General features: G+C 46.0%; 1 protein-coding gene across 1 annotated transcript in view; it reads left to right on the plus strand.

Moving 5' to 3' along the window:
* Positions 1–335: 335 nt before the first annotated feature.
* SPSB4 (splA/ryanodine receptor domain and SOCS box containing 4) overlaps positions 336–19,718 on the plus strand; it is a 175,214-nt gene continuing 155,831 nt past the window's right edge. The window contains exon 1 of the mRNA XM_088472099.1: positions 336–866. The gene's annotated coding sequence lies outside the window, so the exon portion shown is untranslated. The remainder of the gene's footprint in view (positions 867–19,718) is intronic.

The following is a 19,718-nucleotide window of genomic DNA, read 5'->3' on the forward strand; positions in this document are numbered from 1 at the left end:
GGTTTTCTTTTTGTTCTTTTTTGTGTGCGTATAATAATATCTGCACGCCACTGGAACCTATATAAATCCATAGGATCCCATACATTTTTGTTAAGCAAAACCATTGAGGAAAGAACTACTTCCACTTTCAGCCAGCTGGTGGGCTCATGTCATTGTGTGTGTGCACAAGGGCTGCGAGCCTGCGATGCCTGGGAGAGGAGGCAGAGAGAATGGGCGTCTCCATCTGCTCCTAATTCCCCGGCCATTGGATTACTTAGTTCTAACTGATGAGATCAGCAAGGATCAGCTTTCAGGATGGGGCAGCACTGCTTCAGCAGCAGCAGCAGCAGCAGCAGGCTCTTCCCATCTGGGCTGTCTCTCTCCTATGCAGGCGGTGGGGGTGACAAAGGTAATCTTTAAACACAAAGCAAAACTGCCCCCTTAGGGCTTCACCAAAGGAAAGAAAACAAAATCTATTGCAGGAGAAAAAAAAACACGGAGCTGAGGAAAAAAATTCTATTTTATTTTTTGGATGTCTATTAAGCCCTATTCTGTGACATGCTGGTAATAATAACACTATATCTGGTGCAAGCAGCTATCTGTGCCTTCAACTACTACTTGTGTGCATCCGAAAGGGGTGCCCTTGTGTCCCTGCACCCAATACTGAGAGGATCGTTTCAGCACTAACTTTACCGGGGATACCGTGGCTGGAAGCAGGCACAACCGCCTGCGCTTACAAAAACGCATCTGCACATTTGGAAACGGAGACGCGTGGGGGGATTCCGACGTTTTCCTGGGATCATTTCATTTTTTTTTATTACTCTCTATGGTTTATATCGTATTTAGGGCTTTAAATGACATTTCCTGGATATATCACTCACTGTAAGGTAAGTGCTTTGTGTTTGTAATGAGACGCTATAGATTAGTAGATATCGGATGGACTACATGCTCTGAGGCTTACACAAAACAGCTCCACCTTTATCTTCTCTTAGATGATTTAGCTAACTACATGAAAACGCCCCTATTGTGAGGCTATATTGTGGTATAACAAGTCTCCCAGCGACTCATGTCTCCGCTCACACTGGTTCCTTCTTCAGCTGCGTTTGTTTATGCAAAACTGCCAGATCTTTGTCTCTTCAATAGTGATCTTCAGGGGTCAGTGAGCATCATTTTATGGCATGCGATTCATAGCAAAGTATGCATTACAGTAATGTACATGAGCTCAGGCATCCATACAACGTATGCCAACCAGCTCATCTCTTCCAATACACTACTAGAAAGTGACACATGAATGAGGCATTGTGTGTCTGAGCAGCTGTATTATAATAAACTGTTACCCTGATTTATGTATACCATCAGCAATTCTGCATCCTATAAGGACATTACTTAGCCGGCATAATACATTTTCTATGCGTTATTATTGCACTCTATTCTTGCCTACAGTGTATGGATGCTGTCCCAGGATGGCTGAATATTACTTTGTGCAATGAGGCTGTAAAGTCCTACCAAGTTGTGCCTTGATCATGTTATCTTAACAGGCTGCTCAACTGGGGATATTTGGGGAGTTTACAGAGTTTATGACTCTGGCTGCATCCAGAAATGCTAATGCCTGCAATTGAAGGATACATTGTTCCCAAATGGAAGTGAGGGCACACAGTAGGCAGCACATTAACAGTTCTTTCAAGCAGAGTCAGTATTCTGCCAGGAGCAATACATGGTGACGACTGCTTGCTGCCTATTCAAACGGGTTGTGCAATTATCCATTATTACTGCTACTTAGTGGGGTATTGTAGTAAATTGGACCTTTGTGACAGCATATTGTGGATTTTTAATGCTGGCTTGTGAAATCCAGTTGTCAGTATTTGAGTTTGGCAGCAGCAGATGTACTTTAGTTAGACTTGATGACCTGGGGTCCCAGGCCAGGGGGGCTGTCATTGTGGATTATGGTGACATCTTACATTGGACAATGCTAACAGCCTGATGTTTGAAGCACCAACATCACCTCACTTCCCAATATATAAAGTGCCTGTGTGGTGTCTGTCTAGTATTTATACAGCACTAGGGAATCATGTTTTAGCATTTGGGTGAATATGAAATTATTTCTGTTGAATTTTTATAAGAACCGGAACCCTAGATTTTTATAAGAATCAACCTACATTGCGTAAAATGAGTCCAAGAGGCCTTACAATAATATCTCATTATTACCTTATGCAGAAGCAGTAACTGTGGTTGGCTATTTGAAACCTCTAATGAATCTTGGATTTGGTTTGTCCATTAACAGCCTATGAATTATTATTATTATCATTTATATGTTTATACAGAATCAGTATATTCTGCAGCACTTATGCAGTATATACATAAGAATTTGGTTATTTATAGCATTTGATTTACAGAAACACTGTAGCACAAATAGTATTGCATACCACCATACAACTACATCCATCCAGTTTTAATATTTGTGTTTGGCAAATGTAGTGAGACGGTTGTTTATGAGCATGGAATATTTGTCAGGTTTTTTATTCTTTAAACCCACTCTATTGCAATGACATGTTGGCAATACTGCTTCACTTTGTTTACCAATTATTTGCTTGGAAGTAATACGTTATTTTCTTGTAGTCTATATTGCCTTTGGAAATGTGTAACCTATAGAATGATTTGCACATCTGAATGCTCAAATTGTTTCTTTTGTATAAAGTTATTATGACACTGACAAAAACATGACGGACCCCTCTGCTGGGCTGTACTGCACATCATTGTAATGAGCTCTGACGCTGGACAGTTAGCTGAATTAATCAGATAGAGTGAAATGCATTGTGCATAGTATGATTGAACCCATGGTAGCATGTATTCCAGTGATCCTGTTCTGGAGAACACATGCAGCACTATTTCCTTGCAGTATAATGCAGTACTGTGTTCTTGTTGACAAAGCGAACCCTCTTCTAAATTGTCAATTCACTCAGACTTGGCAGAATTGATAATGTTGCTTGTGCTTGCCAGGGCGGATACAATGTGTTGCAGGTTTTCCAGTAGTATTGGGCATGGCTGAAAAGTTCTAAACACAATAGGAACTGTATGGGAATATTTGTTACAAAGGATGACCCTATTTAGGTTTCTGTGCCAGTAATGTCTGTTATTGAACAAGTTGTGGTGCAAAGCATCTGTCTGTCTTTGTCTACAGAATTACATATGGAGCAGCCTCTAGTGAAAAAATTGTCTCATCAAGTAGCAACAATTAGAGAGATTGTCACCTCCCCCCTTTCCATTAAAATGAATGAGGTGCAGCTGTAACAATATGTGACCCTAGAGTACTGCAGCATGTGAACTGAAGGCTACTTACTCCATCTGTACACACTGTCTTATGAAAGCATGGCATACTTGTAATTGTTCTGCATTGGTGCTGCACGCATTGGAGGCCTTAGCTGGTTGCAGTATAAGATAACATTTGCAGGTGGTCAGCAAAAAAACACATGTACCTATGCTATTATGCAGAACATAATTTGTCTGCTCTATCCAGACTTATAATAAGAAGTCATAATATAATCCTGCATCCCTTCAGTAGACATGGTAGCGTTACTGCCTAAAAAAAATATATATACATTGATTTGGTTTTAAATACATTTTAAAATACTTTTAAAGATAACCTGTCACATTGACATAAATGGAGGTGGTCATATTATGGGCGTATCCAGTGTTCATGGGAATGCATCCAATCCACTCGCTGGGAATCAGTGCCTCCTGGTCATGCAGTGTCAGCATCGGTACTTAGTGCATTGATAGAATTAATTATCTTATAGATGAGATGCGATGGGTTAATGTAATTGTATATTCAGTAATAAATGAAATCATCTTGCATTGAAGCCAAGTGAATGGGATCCATTTAAAAAGGTTAAACGTATCACAAAGATTTGTATTTATTATTTTGATAGCACCTTTCCCATACCCTATATACAAACAGTGTGAATAGATAGGTTCTTTAGCAAAGACAGATGATAAAGATCACAAGGGATACGTTTAATATCTCGACATCGGGGAGTCCGGTGGGCAGAATGCCAGCGCCGGAATCCCGAAACTTATCGCAATCCCGGCGTCGGCATCCCGAAGGTCAGTAGTGGGTTAGGGTTAGGCACTAGGGGGAGGGTTAGACACTAAGGGCGGATGGCTAGGTTTAGGCACCGGGGAGGGAGGGTTAGATTTAGGCACTAGGGGGGAGGGTAGGTTTAGGCACCAGGGAGGTATAGGGTTAGGGGTTAGGTTACTTACCTATCAGCCGTCGGGATAGTAACCCAGTCAGGATGCCGGCGTCGGGATTCTGACCGCTGGGATCTCGAACGCCGGCATCCCTTACCCAACTCGATCACAACATATCTGCTGTGCAGAAAAGGTTACATGGAGTGAATGATTTATAAAAAAAAAAAATGTAACATAAATCTTTTACCCATTGTGTTTTGCAATGCAGTCACTCCCATTGTCAAGACATCCTTTTCAGCAGTCAATTGTAACGCAATGATTTAAACGTGTCTTTGTATTTACAAACACAAGTGAATAATTACTATGTAAAAGAGAGTTTAATTCTGTTCTCTAATGTGGGGTACACACCTGGCTGACCCAGTGTCCGGCCGTCCTGCCACTGATCAATCAATTTGGTAAGCAAACACACTTCCAACTGGCCGCTGGGTGGGCATTTCAATATGCCCGCCTAGTTGTGATGTCATTGTCAGCTGTTACTGTGGTCAGCATAACGGCTCGGTTGGTCGGTTGCCTGCACACACCAGCAGATGCGCACAATATTTCTGCAAGATATATCGCATCTGCTGTGACACGATATATCTCTGAATAACGTTGGTCACAGATATAACACAGATATAAAGTATGTAAACGCAAACCGAAACATTGTACGTTATTTCTACTTCAGGGTCCATAGGGTATCCACAGGATACCTTGGGGTATAGGTGATGACGTCAGGCATCGGGCACCATAGAGTTAAGTTTTCAGCCTCCCAGGATGCACTAGTGTCCCCTTCCTATACCCCGCCCCCGAGCCAAGGCATCTCAGTTTCATTTGGTGCCCGGCCGGAGTCGGATGCACCTGTTAGAGGGGGCTATAATTAGCCCCTGAAGTTTTCTACAAGCAGCTGTGGCTGCTCATCTGGATGTACAGCATGGACAGTCAGTACTGACGTCCATGCTGTCTTCCCTAAACCCCCGCCGGTACCAGAACACCGGTACTGATCCGGGGATGCTGGTAGGCATCTGGGGTCACAGCTAGCGATGATCCCAGATGTTGGGACCATGGCCGGATTCAAGGGGGCAGCAGGTAAGCAGCGGGGTCCCGCGGTGGGTCCCTGCTGAGCACATGGTCCAGAATCCCCAGGCAGGGGGCTCCCTGGGGACTGGCTGCAGCGTGGAGCCAGGTACCTAACCTGCGCTTCCACTACCCCCCTGGGAAAGCGGACCTTGGCTGAACGGTAGCACTGCGGCGTCCCAGGGGTTAATTGCATGCCAGGGGAGCGCGCCTTCCCTGTAACACAGCCGGTGCCTCCCCCGCTGCACATAGTCCTCTCCGCTCTGCTGACTGGCCCTGTGACAGCGCTCCTCCCCCAGGCCGGCCTCCTCTCTGCTCCTCGGTGGCCATCTTTTGCTGGAAGCATGGTGAGCGCTGCTGGACGCTGAAGATCGGTGGCATCGCGGTCTGGGTCCCCCGGCATACCTCTCCTCCGTTGGTTCAGGTCTGTGTATGCAGCGCTGTGTCCTACCAGGCTCTGTGTCTACGTAGTTGAGAATCAGCGCTGATAGTGCAGGAATTGATTTCTTAGCATTGTATGTGACTTCTGCTAGCGTCTGCTGCCTGTACTTTCACTTTCTACTGTCAGCTTTTTCACTGTCCCTGTTTTTCTTCTGCTAAAGCCCTTGCGGTGCGGTGCTTGCAGGGTGGTTCTCCCACTATACTAACAAGTATCAGTGAGAGGGGTCACATACTTACCATCATGTCTGAGAGTGACTTTCCTCTCCAGCTTTTGGGTACTACGTGTAAGGTACCAATAGCGGAGGGGGAGGGTAACGTGGAGGGGCTATGTCGGCAGTGTTATTTATTATCACGGCCAATTACTGTCACGGCTCCGGTACAGGAGCCGCCCTGGGCTTGTTTCGCCAAAGCGCTTACAACCCTCGTGGGCCAGTTAGCTCCGCAGCCTACCTTCCCACAGATGGGATTGTCCCAGCAGTCAGTGGTGTCGTCACCCATGCAGGTTTTCCCGAGACAATTGATGGTACCCCACAGTCTCCCTATTTCCCCTCCTCAGGTCTCTCAGGAGCCTGCGTGGGTTAATTCACTGACAAGCTCTGTACAGCATTTGTCGGACGTGTTACAAGGGGAGTCTGTGTTGAGGCCGGTTGCGTCTCTGTCTGCTCCTTATGAGGATGACGACGGGACGTACGATGATGGGGAGATTCTGGATCTTTCTGACCAAGAACCTCCCAGTACTAAAGAGTCGGACGCTAAGTCTAAGGTTTATATTCCTGGCCTTACTCGTGCAGTCCGCACAGCTTTAGTTATTGAGGATAATGAGCCTCCGGTATCAAAATCCAAATATGCCTTTTTCATGGATGTTAAGGGTGACGCCACAGTGTTTCCTCTTTCGGGTCAATTAGTAGACCACTTAGAGGAGGCGTGGAAACATCCAGGCAAACGGTATCAGCCTCAAAGACGTTTAGCAGTGGCTTATCCGTTTGCGGACAATTATTTTGCTAAGTGGGAATCCCCGCCACAGGTGGATTCCCATGTGACACACCTGGTCCGAAGTGCCACGTTGCCCATGCCCTCCATGTCCTCCTTACGGACCGTAAGGTGGAAATCTGCCTAAAGTCCGTTTATTCCCTCGCGGGGGGGGGGGCAGCCAGGCCGGCTATGGCCATTTGTTGGGTAGCCAGAGCTATGGAGCACTGGGCAGATAGTTTAGAGGCGTCTTTCGATTCCGACTGTTCGGCTGAACAGACCGAGTTGATGGGCAATCTCCGGGATTCGGCCACTTACATTAATGAAGCGGCTTTGGATATCAGTACCCTGACTTCTCGGTTTTCTTCGGCAGCGGTGGCGGCTCGTCGCACCTTATGGTTGCGATTTTGGAAGGCAGACGCTGATTCCAAAAAGGGCTTGGAGGCATTGCCTTTTAACGGAGAAGTCCTATTTGGTCCGGATATGGATAAAATTGTAGCCACGCTGGCGGCAGCCAAATCGGCATGTCTTCCGTCTGCTGCAGTTCCTTCCAGTTCAGGTACCTCGGCCTTACAGGGCCCAGGGCAGACCGAAGGCTCAGTCCTTTCCCCGACAGGCTGGCCCCAAGAAATCGGCCAAGCCCCGGAAGCAGGCCTGGAGTACCAGACGTCCGGTCCCTAAGTCAGATGACAAACCTGCTGCCTGACGGTCCGGGCCTCCCTTTGGGGGATCCCAAAGTGGGAGGCCGCCTGCTATGGTTCGCCCAGTGTTGGTCGGTCACCACGACAGACAGTTGGGTTCACGAGGTGGTTTCTCACGGGTATGCCCTCTCCTTCCGGCACAGGCCCCCGTCCCGATTCTTCACCACGGGTCTTCCATCAGACCGGAACAAAGCATTGGAACTGCGGAAGGTTTTGCACACTATGCTCCGGGCTGGAGTTATAGTGCCTGTTCCTTTCTCCCAGAGGGGCCTGGGTTTCTATTCCAATCTGTTTTTGGTGCAGAAACCCAATGGGTCGTACCGTCCGATCCTCAACCTCAAAGCACTCAACAAGTCCTTGCGGGTGCTGAGGTTTCGGATGGAGACCCTACGGTCCATCATTCTGGCGCTGGAACCTGGGGATTACATGGTGTCGTTGGACATACAGGATGCCTACCTGTCGCGCCATCAACAGTTCCTCAGGTTTGCAATCCCCAACGATCACTTCCAGTTCCGGGCGTTACCTTTTGGCCTGGCGACAGCACCACGTGTGTTCACCAAGGTTATGGCGGTCATGGCGGCTTCCCTGCGGCTGCAGGGAGTCCGCATGTTGCCGTACCTAGACGACCTACTGTTGGTAGCAGAATCTCCGGAGCTCCTTCTGGGCCATTTGGATCTGACGATTGCAGTACTGCAACGGCACGGCTGGTTGATAAACTGGCAAAAGTCCACCCTGATCCCGTCTCAGAGGATTCTGCACCTCGGAGCCTTGTTGGACTCCAGTCAGCAGCGGATCTTTGTGACTGGTGAAAAGATCTCTGCCTTGCAGTTGAGGTTGCACAGTTGTCTGCACAGTCGCCGGGTGTCTCTTCACTCGGCAATGAGGTTACTGGGCTCCATGGTGTCCGTATTCGACATGGTGGAACATGCCCAGTTTCACTCCAGACCTCTGCAGCAATTGATCCTGTCCAAATGGAATGGACTGCCTCAGAGTCTCAAATCCCAGACGATGGTGCTCACTCCGGAGGTTCGCCTGTCCCTTGCCTGGTGGTTGCAGATGACCAATCTCAACAAGGGTCGTCCGTTTTGGGTGGCGAACTGGGTCCTATTGACAATGGACGCCAGTCTTCGGGGCTGGGGAGTGGTCACGGGTCCACACTTGTTCCAGGGCAGATGGACTCAGGCGGAAAGGGAGCTTCCGGTAAACATCTTGAAACTCCGCGCCATTTTCAATGCTCTCCAGCAGGCCCATCGGGTTCTCCAGGGTCATCCCATGCAGGTCCAGTTGGACAACGCCACCGCTGTGGCCTACATAAATTGGCAAGGAGAAACCCGAAGTCGGGCGGCACTCGTAGAGGTGTCCCGCATCCTGATCTGGGCAGAGCGCAATCTCACGGCCATATCAGCGGTATTCATCCCGGGAGTCCTCAACTGGGAGGCCGACTATCTCAGTCGCCAGGACGTTCATCCGGAGGAATGGTCTCTGCACCAGGACGTCTTTCAACTTCTGGTGGACAGGTGGGGTCTTCCAGAGATCGACCTCATGGCGTCACAGCACAACAACAAGTTGCCGGTGTACGGGTCTCGCACAAGAGACGAAAAGGCGTCTCTGGTGGATGCTCTGTCCGTCCAGTTGACATTCCGGTTTGCTTATCTCTTTCCTCCGTTTTCCCTTCTTCCACGGGTAATCCGGAAATTCAAAGAGGAAGGAGGGACACTCCTGTTGATAGCTCCCGCATAGCCCAGACGGCACTGGTTCTCAGACCTTCAGGGTCTGTCCGTGGACATTCCTCTGCGGTTGCCGCTTCGACCGGACCTACTGTCACAGGGTCCTTGTCTTCACCCGGGCCTGACTCGACTGTCTTTGACGGCGTGGCTGTTGAGACGGCCATGTTAAGGTCCAGGGGGTTTTCCAGCTCTGTAGTACGCACTATGCTGAGAGCTCGGAAACCGTCTTCTGCAAGAATATACCATCGTGTGTGGCATACGTTCTTCCAATGGTGTCGACCGAGAGGTTATGCACCTCAGGAGTTCCGTCTGTCTAGAGTGCTAGCCTTCCTACAGGCGGGACTAGACCATGGGCTTCGCCTTGCTTCTTTGAAGGTGCAGGTTTCTGCCCTGTCTGTCTGGTTCCATCGTAGGATTGCTACAATCCCTGATGTGCGCACCTTTATGCAAGGTGTTCTTCGAATCCAGCCGCCATTTGTTCCATCGGTGGCGCCTTGGGATTTGGCTGTGGTCCTGAGGGCTCTCCAGGGACCGCCGTTTGAACCACTGGGCTCAGTGGATCTTAAATGGCTGACAGCCAAAACAGTTTTCCTTCTGGCCATCGCTTCGGCCAGACGTGTTTCTGATTTAGGGGCTCTCTTTTGTAGACCCCCTTTCTTGATTTTTCATGGGAACAGGGCGGTGCTGCGCACTCGTCCTGATTTTCTTCCCAAAGTTGTTTCCTGGTTTCATATCAACGAGGAAATCGTTGTGCCGGCTTTTAACTCACCTGATCTTTCAGTAGGTGAGGCCACTTTGGACGTTGTGCGGGCCTTTAGGATTTATGTTGACCGCACTTCTTCGTTTAGGAAGTCGGACGCCTTGTTTGCCCTCTATGGCTTCCGTAAAAAGGGTTGGCCTGCTTCAAAGCAAACTTTGGCAGGCTGGATCCGTATGGCAATTTCAAAAGCTTATCTTCATGAAGGCCTGCCGGTTCCATCTTCTGTGAGGGCTCATTCCACTAGGTCTGTGGGTCCTTCGTGGGCAGCTCGACGTGGTGCCTCTGCAGTCCAGATCTGCAAGGCGGCCACGTGGTCCTTTGTCCATACCTTTGTGAGGTATTACGCGTTTGACACCTTTGCCTCTCAGGATGCTTCCTTCGGGCGGCGGATTCTCCTTTCAGCACAGGAGCGTCCCCACCCTTAAAGGATTCTGCTTTGGGACATCCCCAAGGTATCCTGTGGATACCCTATGGACCCTGAAGTAGAAAATATGAGATATGGTAAGAACTTACCTTTGTTATCTCTATTTCTATGAAGTCCATAGGGTTCCACAGAACTCCCGCCCTGTCGTACCTGTGCTGCAGATGGGCTTTGCTCTGGTCACCGGTTTTTCCGTCTCCCTCTGGTAAGAATGTGATTCTTGTGTGTGTCCAGATCTTTTTTCTCTCTCTTCCTTCTCCTCCTCCGGCCTATGGCTTGGTACGTAACTGAGATGCCTTGGCTCGGGGGCGGGATATAGGAGGGGGACCCTAGTGCATCCTGGGAGGCTGAAAACTTAACTCTATGGTGCCCGATGCCTGACATCATCACCTATATCCCAGGGTATCCTGTGGAACCCTATGGACTTCGTAGAAATAGAGATAACAAAAATAAGTTCTTACCATATCTCATATATTGTTCGTTAGCTGAACGAACGATATATCGTACAGTGTGTACCCAGTGTAAGGATTTGGATAGTACTTTGAGGATCCTGGGCTGAGTACGCTGGAGGATGAGAGCATATAATACAGTTTGTTAGGCTAGTGAGTGTATAATCCATATGCTTTAAGGCCGGGGACTCGGCACTTACATTCTTTTTGCCTGCACAAAGCTGCATTGAAAACACGCATTAGTACTACAGTATAGTGATATGAACTTGGTGTTGTTTTGCCTGTTATATGCATACAGAAAATGTTTTTACAGTAAATGTCAGGTAGCCTGGGCTATTCTGTGCGGGTGTTGAAAGCACCCATATGTCTTTAGCCTTGCTGTGATGTCCCACTAATACATTTAATCAGATACAGTTATCTAGTTCAATTTATCCACTTACATTACATTATTTAACCTGAGTTCATTTAATTAATTGAACTATAAGACTTGTCATACATAAGCTGACTGAGCCTATGTAATGGGAAAATACAGAATAGGTTATACTGTACAAAAACAGGCAATAGTGTAAGCAGTCATGCTGAATTGGGTCAGGTCTGGAGGAGGTTTAGTCTCATCATGCTGAGATGGAGCCAGTTTGTCAGAATTGTCACTAGGCCAGCATTCGCTGAATTGCACTGTATGTGTTAATTGCTGTACTGGCAGAGTCCCTGTGTTATGATGGGGAGTGAAATAGAATTGGGCGTCACTAAATCATAATTAACTGCTCATATGATTTGTGTTTCAGACCTTTTTGGTTTCTGGTAATTGATGAGATCATGGAAATAAATCAGACTTGTGCTTGTGGTATATTAATAAAGCCGTGTGCTGTCAGCTGATGATCACGGTGTAGAAAACTAGGCATTGCATCATGGTGTACAGCAACATGTGCCAACTGTGTAATAGACTCACTCCATTACAATAAATATATATCCTGCAATGCACATTCAGACATTCAGCAATGATCATCTTTTGGTATTTCATTATGCAAAATGAGTTATCATTTAGAATACATTGATGATATTACAAATGTAACATTTATACGTGTGAACATTAATATTGTTTACTTCTGTGTTACCACAAAGGTATTATGGACCTCATTCAGAGTCGGTCGTTGCGCTGCACGGTCGTACGCCACCGATGCTCGCTATACTGCGCATGCGTAAAGTTCGCAATGCGCGTGCGCAAACTAGCCGCTACGATCAGAAATTTCTCTGTCCTTGAACACAGCCAGGTCGGTAGTTTGAGTAACAGAATGAGGCGTTTGTGGATGGTAACAGGGGAAGGTGCTTGAAAACGGGGGAGTGGAGATCCAAACGCAGGCGTGCCTAATTATGCGAACGGCGTTTTATGGGAGTGCATACAGTTTATGGGAGTGCATAATTAACAAAGTAGCGTCATGACACATGTGACATTGGAGATTTTTACACTGACATGATCGTAGAGCTTAAGAGAGGGTATGGTCAACCTTAAGCTCTACGACCAGTGCCGATGGTTCCCGATGGTCTCGATTAATCCTTATATGCCCGGAGATGACGTGCAATGCGTACGAGAAGGGGGCGTATTTTTTTTAATTCCGACCGCTTCCTCCCCTTGGTCGGCCAGCTACCGATCCGAACTTAGGGACGCAACTTGCGGGGGAATAATTTGAATATCCGGCCCCTTTTCCCGTACGACCGTGCGGCCGCTTCGACCGACTCTGAATGAGGTCCTATATCTCTGTAGGGAATAAATGGTATTAGATAGTAGTTGTTACTGTTAGCTGCCAGAGCAGGAGGCCCCTGCACAGTGTTTGTTTTCCTTGTATCTGTGTCGTGTTCCTCTGGCCTCTAGTATACTCTCATACTGACGGCATACTGGTAAGATTATTGGGTTCTAGCTAAATGGCCCTGGTTGTAAGCTCCACAGTCAGAAAGTCACTGATCATAATGTAAATTTTCTCAATGTCAACAGCAGAAGACCGATATGGTTGAAATGTTGACATCATTGATGTCGGCACCTGCAAAAATGTTAATATTTCCATTAGGGTTACCATTGGGGATAGAATTACTCTAAAAATCGGAATGTTGAAATTTCCACAATGTCGATATTACAGCAGTGTCGATATGCTGAATGTTGACAAGGTTACTGTTGACATCATGAACATGTCAACATTACAACCAAAGAACTGTCAATATTGCGACTAACGACATAATATTATAATTGCCTACTCTCCCAGGACCGTCCGGCACCCCTATGTACCCATCTGAAGCTGCCCAAACCACCCCACCTACCACCCCCACCCCTGTGGCCACCCAGTGAGACCCAGTCCAGTGGGTCCAACGATTCATTTAGCTCAGAATAGTGTCATCGTCGTCTCGTCTCCCGGTTTACAGTGCCTGTAATATCAGCACTGTATAGCAGGGGCCACGATGACGCCATCAAGCCCCCACACTGCCCACCTATTGCCATGCCCCCCTGCCCTGACTTGGAAGCCGGCCTGGCTGCCCTCTCCCGGGAAGAGGCAGCCAGAAAGTCAGTAAGTATGCATAATATACCATACCGCCACTGGTGCTTGAAGTGTTGTTCCTTAAAGTACCTAATTGTACAGCGTTACCATATAGATAATAATAATAATAATAATAATAATAATAATAATAATACATATTAATGTCTAACAGCTGAACTAAGAGCTATATTTCGGCAATAAACACCACTCTTTGGGGGTGTTTCAATTGTTTTATGCGCCCATAGCTCTCATCTAAAGTGACCAGAAGCTATTCATTTGTTTTGGGCGCCCAGCCCCGAGGCTGCAATTACCGTTGATTTCTGCTTGCACCCTCCTGAAAGTACGGCTTTGGGGCTGGTCGCAAGTGCCAGACGTGCCTTAACAACTACAGCGCACCTGGCATGTCACACAGGAGAAAACACTTTATGCGGCTAATCCTGTGCCGAGAATGCGGCTGACACAACCAGCATGTAGCTGGTCCCGCAGACAGTTGAATAGCACCCATCACTTTAGACGGAAGCTGTGGGTGCCCAAAACAACTGAATCGCCCCTTTCTGTAAGATCCTTGTGTTATACCTGTTATGTGTTGATTCCTTTGACCTACAGATAAGAGCAAATACTATAATCCATTACATAGCTGTCCTGTGTTAAACCCAGCACCCTGTGTCAACACTCTGAATTCATCTCTGCAGTTCTTATCTGAAATAAGAGATCAGGAGGAACCAGTCATAGTTATTGTCAAAGAGGTGTTGCCTCAGTTACACATACCCAAAAGTAAACTGTTCCAGGTGCCACTGAAGTAGCTTTGTGGAGGAAATGACTATTCTACAGCTGGTGCGCAGTTGGCACTTATAGTTGGTGAGTGTCTGGTGGCCATGTAACACCAGTATGAATCATAGGCGTATTTATAATGGGTGCAGGGTGTGCGGTGCCCCACACACTTTGCACTCATGGTATACTTACCTTGTGCCGGCAAGCGGGTCCCTCGTCCTCCGTGGTGCCATTTTCCCAGTGACATCTTTGCTCTCTTGTGCACATGTGCCATGTTCTCGAAAATCATTGGGAAGATGGCATTGCGGAGGAGGGGGGACCCGCTTGTCGGCATATGGTAAAATGTGGGGTTTGGGGGCACTGCTGAGAGGAGGGGGCACCCTCGGGCATTAATACACCCCTGGTAGGAGCGGTCAGTAACAGCATGTTACTGAGGGTAAAAGTAACCCACTATATTTGTATGGAATCAAAAATTATCATACTAGTCTGCATGTGTGTGACGGTGAACCAGCTCAAACATATTTGGGCTTAGGCTGATGCACTTTGCTTTCAAATGCGAATTGCGAACATTTGACGTGGAAGCTGCAATTTGACCAGTAATGTCCACTGTTCAAACTTAAAAAATATAAAAGTACATTTTTATCATTTAAAAATATTGATAGTGTATTTATTTAAAAATAAAATACAGCAAATGGTGAAGGCAAACAGTTGTCCTCTAATGGCTAACCTTGAATGGGTACTGTGACCCCGAGCCACAAATTATGAACTCCAAAATCAAATTAAAGATTGAATGGCACACATGCTTGTGACCCTTGAATCTATGACACTTTGTCAGCATATATAATACTGAAGTGGTAACATCTAAGCTTACTGTTTATATGGATATGATTTAGTATTATATGTATAATAGCTTTACACGCATATTATATCTTCGTGTTGTATCAGAGAACAGGAACACACTGCTATACCACGTACAGAAAAAGGAACTGACATTAGTGACTACATAATCAGTTACAGTAATAATTTTAGTTACAGTGAGCAGTACACTATGGGGTATATTTATTAAAGTGCGGGTTTTTAGAAGTCAAGATGTTGCCCATAGCAACCAATCAGATTCTACTTATCATTTATTTAGCACCTTCTAGAAAATAATAGCTAGAATCTGATTGGTTGCTATGGGCAACATCTCCACTTCTAAAAACTTTAGTAAATATACCCCTAAGTCACCATTCGTTACATGTCATTCCTGTTATACCACTTCTTACTCTGCCAGTCAGTACAGATTATTTAGAAAACAAATTTATCAACAATAAATGATCTAACTATAATTAAACTAAAACAAACAATTAATAGGTTTAATTTTTCAATGATGGTAAATTTATTTTGCGTTGTACTGTAGCTGTGCACAGATTTAACCTCTTTACTTCTGTCTTGCAATAAATGCTTTTAGATTTGAAATGGGTTAATGAGCTCCAAGACTAAAAGCTATCCCGCTCAATGCTGCTGTGACACAAATTGCATGCCAATTTCTCATGCCAACTCTAGACAAATGAGACAGATGCAGTGAGGAATAGTAATGGTTTCAGGGCTGGGGAAAGTCTCCGTTTGCATTATGGAAGCCAAGAAATGAACCTTGACGTGTGCCTATTGAGCCGAAAAGACCTCAATCTCTGCAAAAGACACTTTTGATTCATTTGCAGAGCTAATTTATTTCCATTGTCCTGAGACCACAAAGCCAAGTCATTGGAAAGGGGGATCAAAATATCATAGCTCGTATTATTTGGTGTAAAGGTGACAAAGTGAATGGTCTTATCCTTCTTTATAAATGTCGGCATCGTTGAGTAAGGCTTTGTACACACCTGCACGATATTGGGCTGATTTGGCCCATTTAGCCAAATCGGAATGACAAATCGGGCATATTGTGCAGTGTGTATGCCCGATTTGAGCGGCCCCGCGCTCGCATACGATATTGTGTTATTGGCCGTGCTGGACACCAATGACACGATATTAGTGAGGAACGGAACAAGAGATCGTTCCATTGTTCATTAAATCGTGCAGTGTGTACTGGCAATCATGTGATATCCAGGGTGAAGGCAAATCGCCATAAACATCGGCACAATTGCCGGCCGTTCAGGTGTGTACCCACCCTAAGATAGCTATTGTAAACGAGGATGCAAGACTCAACCCCCTACAAAAAATAAAATTATTGTCCCGTTAAGGAGTAGCCAGACACTCACTGTAAATGCCAACTGTGCACCAGGAGAGAGTAGCTGCTGCCAACATCAACCTTTTGCATTGATGCCTGGCACCACTTACTTCTGGGTGCTGTGTATAGTTTCTGCAGCACTTCTTTGCTGTTAGCTGTGGCTCATTCACAGGGTAATTCATAGGTAGAGTCAGAGCATTGGCAGTCAGCGCTGGGTTCAACACAGGACAGCAGGTGAATCTATTACAGGGTTAGAACTCATCTGTAGGTCTCGGGATTATGGCATATAAAAGGCAATCTGCAGGATTTTAATACATCCTGGTGGAAAACAAGAATGTACATTTTACATTGGGCTTCACTGCACTTTTTATTTAGTTTGTACATACATGTTAATGTTACTTGTACATCTGTCCCATTAACCAATCTAGGTGGCTTAATATATCTTGCATGTAAATGAATCTTGATGTTTTCATACAGCATAATTCTCAGTGACAGCAAAGCAGGGTGTTCTTAATGAGTTTCTACACACTGCCAATGTAGGGGGGGGAGTACTCCGACCGCTCTCCTCCCTGGTGCCACTTAATCTGGGCTGGGAGTTAAAGGTGGAAATAGGAGGTTTAATATATTTCCCCCATAGTTTTTAAATCTCCCACCCAAAATATTTCCAGATCTGCTTGTTTCTGGCAAACCGAAACATGGGGCCTGATTCAGATTTGTATGCAAACCCAATGGTTTGCGCACATGTTTTATGATGGGTAGATTGAGCATGCGACGGGCCGCATTGCGCTTGTGCTTCGATGACACTCTAACCCTGGTCGCAGTGCCCTGGACATCACAGCCTGATTGACAGCCTGCAGCTGTTTGAGCGTGGGGAATTGACGGCAACTGGGACCAGTCCCCAAAACGGAGGCGTGTCTTCCATGCAATTGCCTGGCCACGATAGAGGAGTTCAGACGCCCATTCTTAGACAGCACTCAGATCTGCAATGCCAACAGAAGGCATCTTTTTTCTTAAGAAGCCTCCTGCAGCATTAGAATTTTTTAGCAATGCTATTAGCATACAACTTTCAGTCAGTGCCCAGGAACCCCTGCTCCTCAGCACCCAGGAACCCCTGCTCCTCAGCGCCCAGGAACCCCTGCTCCTCAGTGCCCAGGAACCCCTGCTCTTCAGTGCCCAGGAACCCCTGCTCCTAAGTGCCCAGGAACCTCTGCTCCTCAGTGCCCAGGAACTCCTGCTCTTCAGTGCCCAGGAACCCCTGCTTCTCAGTGCCCAGGAACCTCTGCTCCTCAGTGCCCAGGAACTCCTGCTCCTCAGCACCCAGGAACCTCTGCTCCTCAGTGCCCAGGAACTCCTGCTCTTCAGTGCCCAGGAACCCCTGCTTCTCAGTGCCCAGGAACCCCTGCTCCTCAGTACCCAGGAACCCCTGTTCTGAGAAACTCCTCAATGTCCAGTAACCCCAGCTGCTAGGAACCCCTGCTCCTCAGAAACGACAAACCCTTGCTTCTCAACGCTGACAAGCCAATGCTACTCAGTTCAACTCAAATAATTAGATAATGCTTTGCAAGCTTTATATTTTTTGAACCTAGGATAATTCTGCCAAATGGGAAGTGTCAAATACAAAACTAGGTAAATGTCTCTTGAAATGAAAGGCTATGTTTGCCAATTTCATTATGAATCACTAACAACCTCTGTGTAGACTCTAGAGTAGTACTCTGACCAATGTTCTCAAGGCACAGGATAAATTCCCTTGGGTTTGTCCACGTGATTGGAATACTTACATTGTGTTCAAAACTAAATGTGATTTGAATATACCACTGGGTAGATACTGATTCTGTGAAGTACATAGCATGGACATGACTGTAGTCAAATCAATACATCTCTCTTTGGCGGAATTTACCTTGCAGTATACTAGTGTTGAATTCATTTTTGGAATGCACAGTGAATATTCTGCTTTAAGTAGATGAGCAGTTAGACAACAAAATTAATCTGCCAATCAAATGTTTAATTTGACCTGTCACCAGATCTACTAGATTTATTGCTTCACTACAGAATGGTCCTGAACATCTGATATCTGGTACTGGAATCATAGCTGGGCAATCAGATAGAGTCCTAATGCTGGTCTCTTCTTAACGGGCTGGCGAGAATATCATGTGCTAAATAAAATGCTCTCTCCCTCATTAACTTTTTTATATTCCTTAATGTTGAGTCGGGTCTTTTTTTACAAATTTAGAGGAGAATTCAAACGTTTTCGCCCCCCGATCTCCCGTCACTTTAGACAGAAGATTGGGCGCATTTGATTTAAGCAATATTTTTATTTCATTTTTACTATTTATCTAAGAGACGATGTGGCTGTGCAATACTGTACATATTTGAATTTAGGCCATTGTGCAAAATTTGCTTTACCAGATCCATACATTATATATATTTAATTATCATGCTTTTCAGATGTTCAGTTGAATAACTTTTAAAATAAAAAGCTATTACTGGGATGGTATATTTATTAGGAGGCGTCGGGTGTATTTTCTAATGATTGACATCTGTAGGTATAAATGTTTCAAATTAACCAAATGTGCTCAATATACATATAATTAAATGGTCAGTATTGCTACTAATATGGGTGGAGTGCTAGGGAAGCTGTGACTGATGATGACCAGCTCTCCAGAGATCACAGTGTGAATGAGGTTTTTGTCCTGATAAAGGCCTTTTATCTACCATATGGGGAAACAGATGGATCGCAGTGGTGTAGAAGCAGCAGATTTTTCTCATCAGGAAATATAAGTTAGTAACCCTAGCAACGTACACTATAGAATATTGTACAGTAAGTATGTTTCTTTTGTCGTTCATTATTCTTGTTTGTGTACTACATAAGCACTTCATGGCCAAAAGTATGTGTACACCTGAGCATAACACCTGTAGGTGCTTTTATTAAAATGGAGTTGGTTATGACAGCCTCCACACTTCTGGGAAGGCTTTCCAAGGTCAGGGCTGGACAAATCCAACTTAGTGAGTGCAGGGAGTGCCATTGCTATGGGTCCCAGTGGCTTAACGGGCCCCAGACCAAGGTCATATAAGTTGTCTATCAAGTTCACAAAAATGCTGGTCAGCAATTGGGTCTGCTCCATTAACTGGACTGAAAAAGGAGATTCATCAAAGCCTGTATAGATGGCAGTCTCTGCCCCCCCCTCGAAGTATGATCCATCTCGCGTACTCCCATTTTGCCCCTACAGGTACAGCTGAGTTAACCAGTGGCACTGTTGGCGGGTAGCCTTCTCCTTGATTACAGCCTTTGTGAAGTGAACTGGGGGGCGAGGGTTGATTTTTGAGATTAGGACTGTCTAAGAAAGGGACAGTGTGCCGAATTTTATAAAATATCCACTCAAAATGGAATTTCCTTCATTAGGAGGTAACCACCTCAGGTAGGAGCAGGTTGGTCCCAAAGGGGATTCACTCGCTCGCACAGAGGATTCA

Source organism: Taudactylus pleione, unplaced genomic scaffold, assembly GCF_031769625.1.
Source record: "Taudactylus pleione unplaced genomic scaffold, aTauple2 ptg000120l, whole genome shotgun sequence".
Taxonomy (NCBI): domain Eukaryota; kingdom Metazoa; phylum Chordata; class Amphibia; order Anura; family Myobatrachidae; genus Taudactylus; species Taudactylus pleione.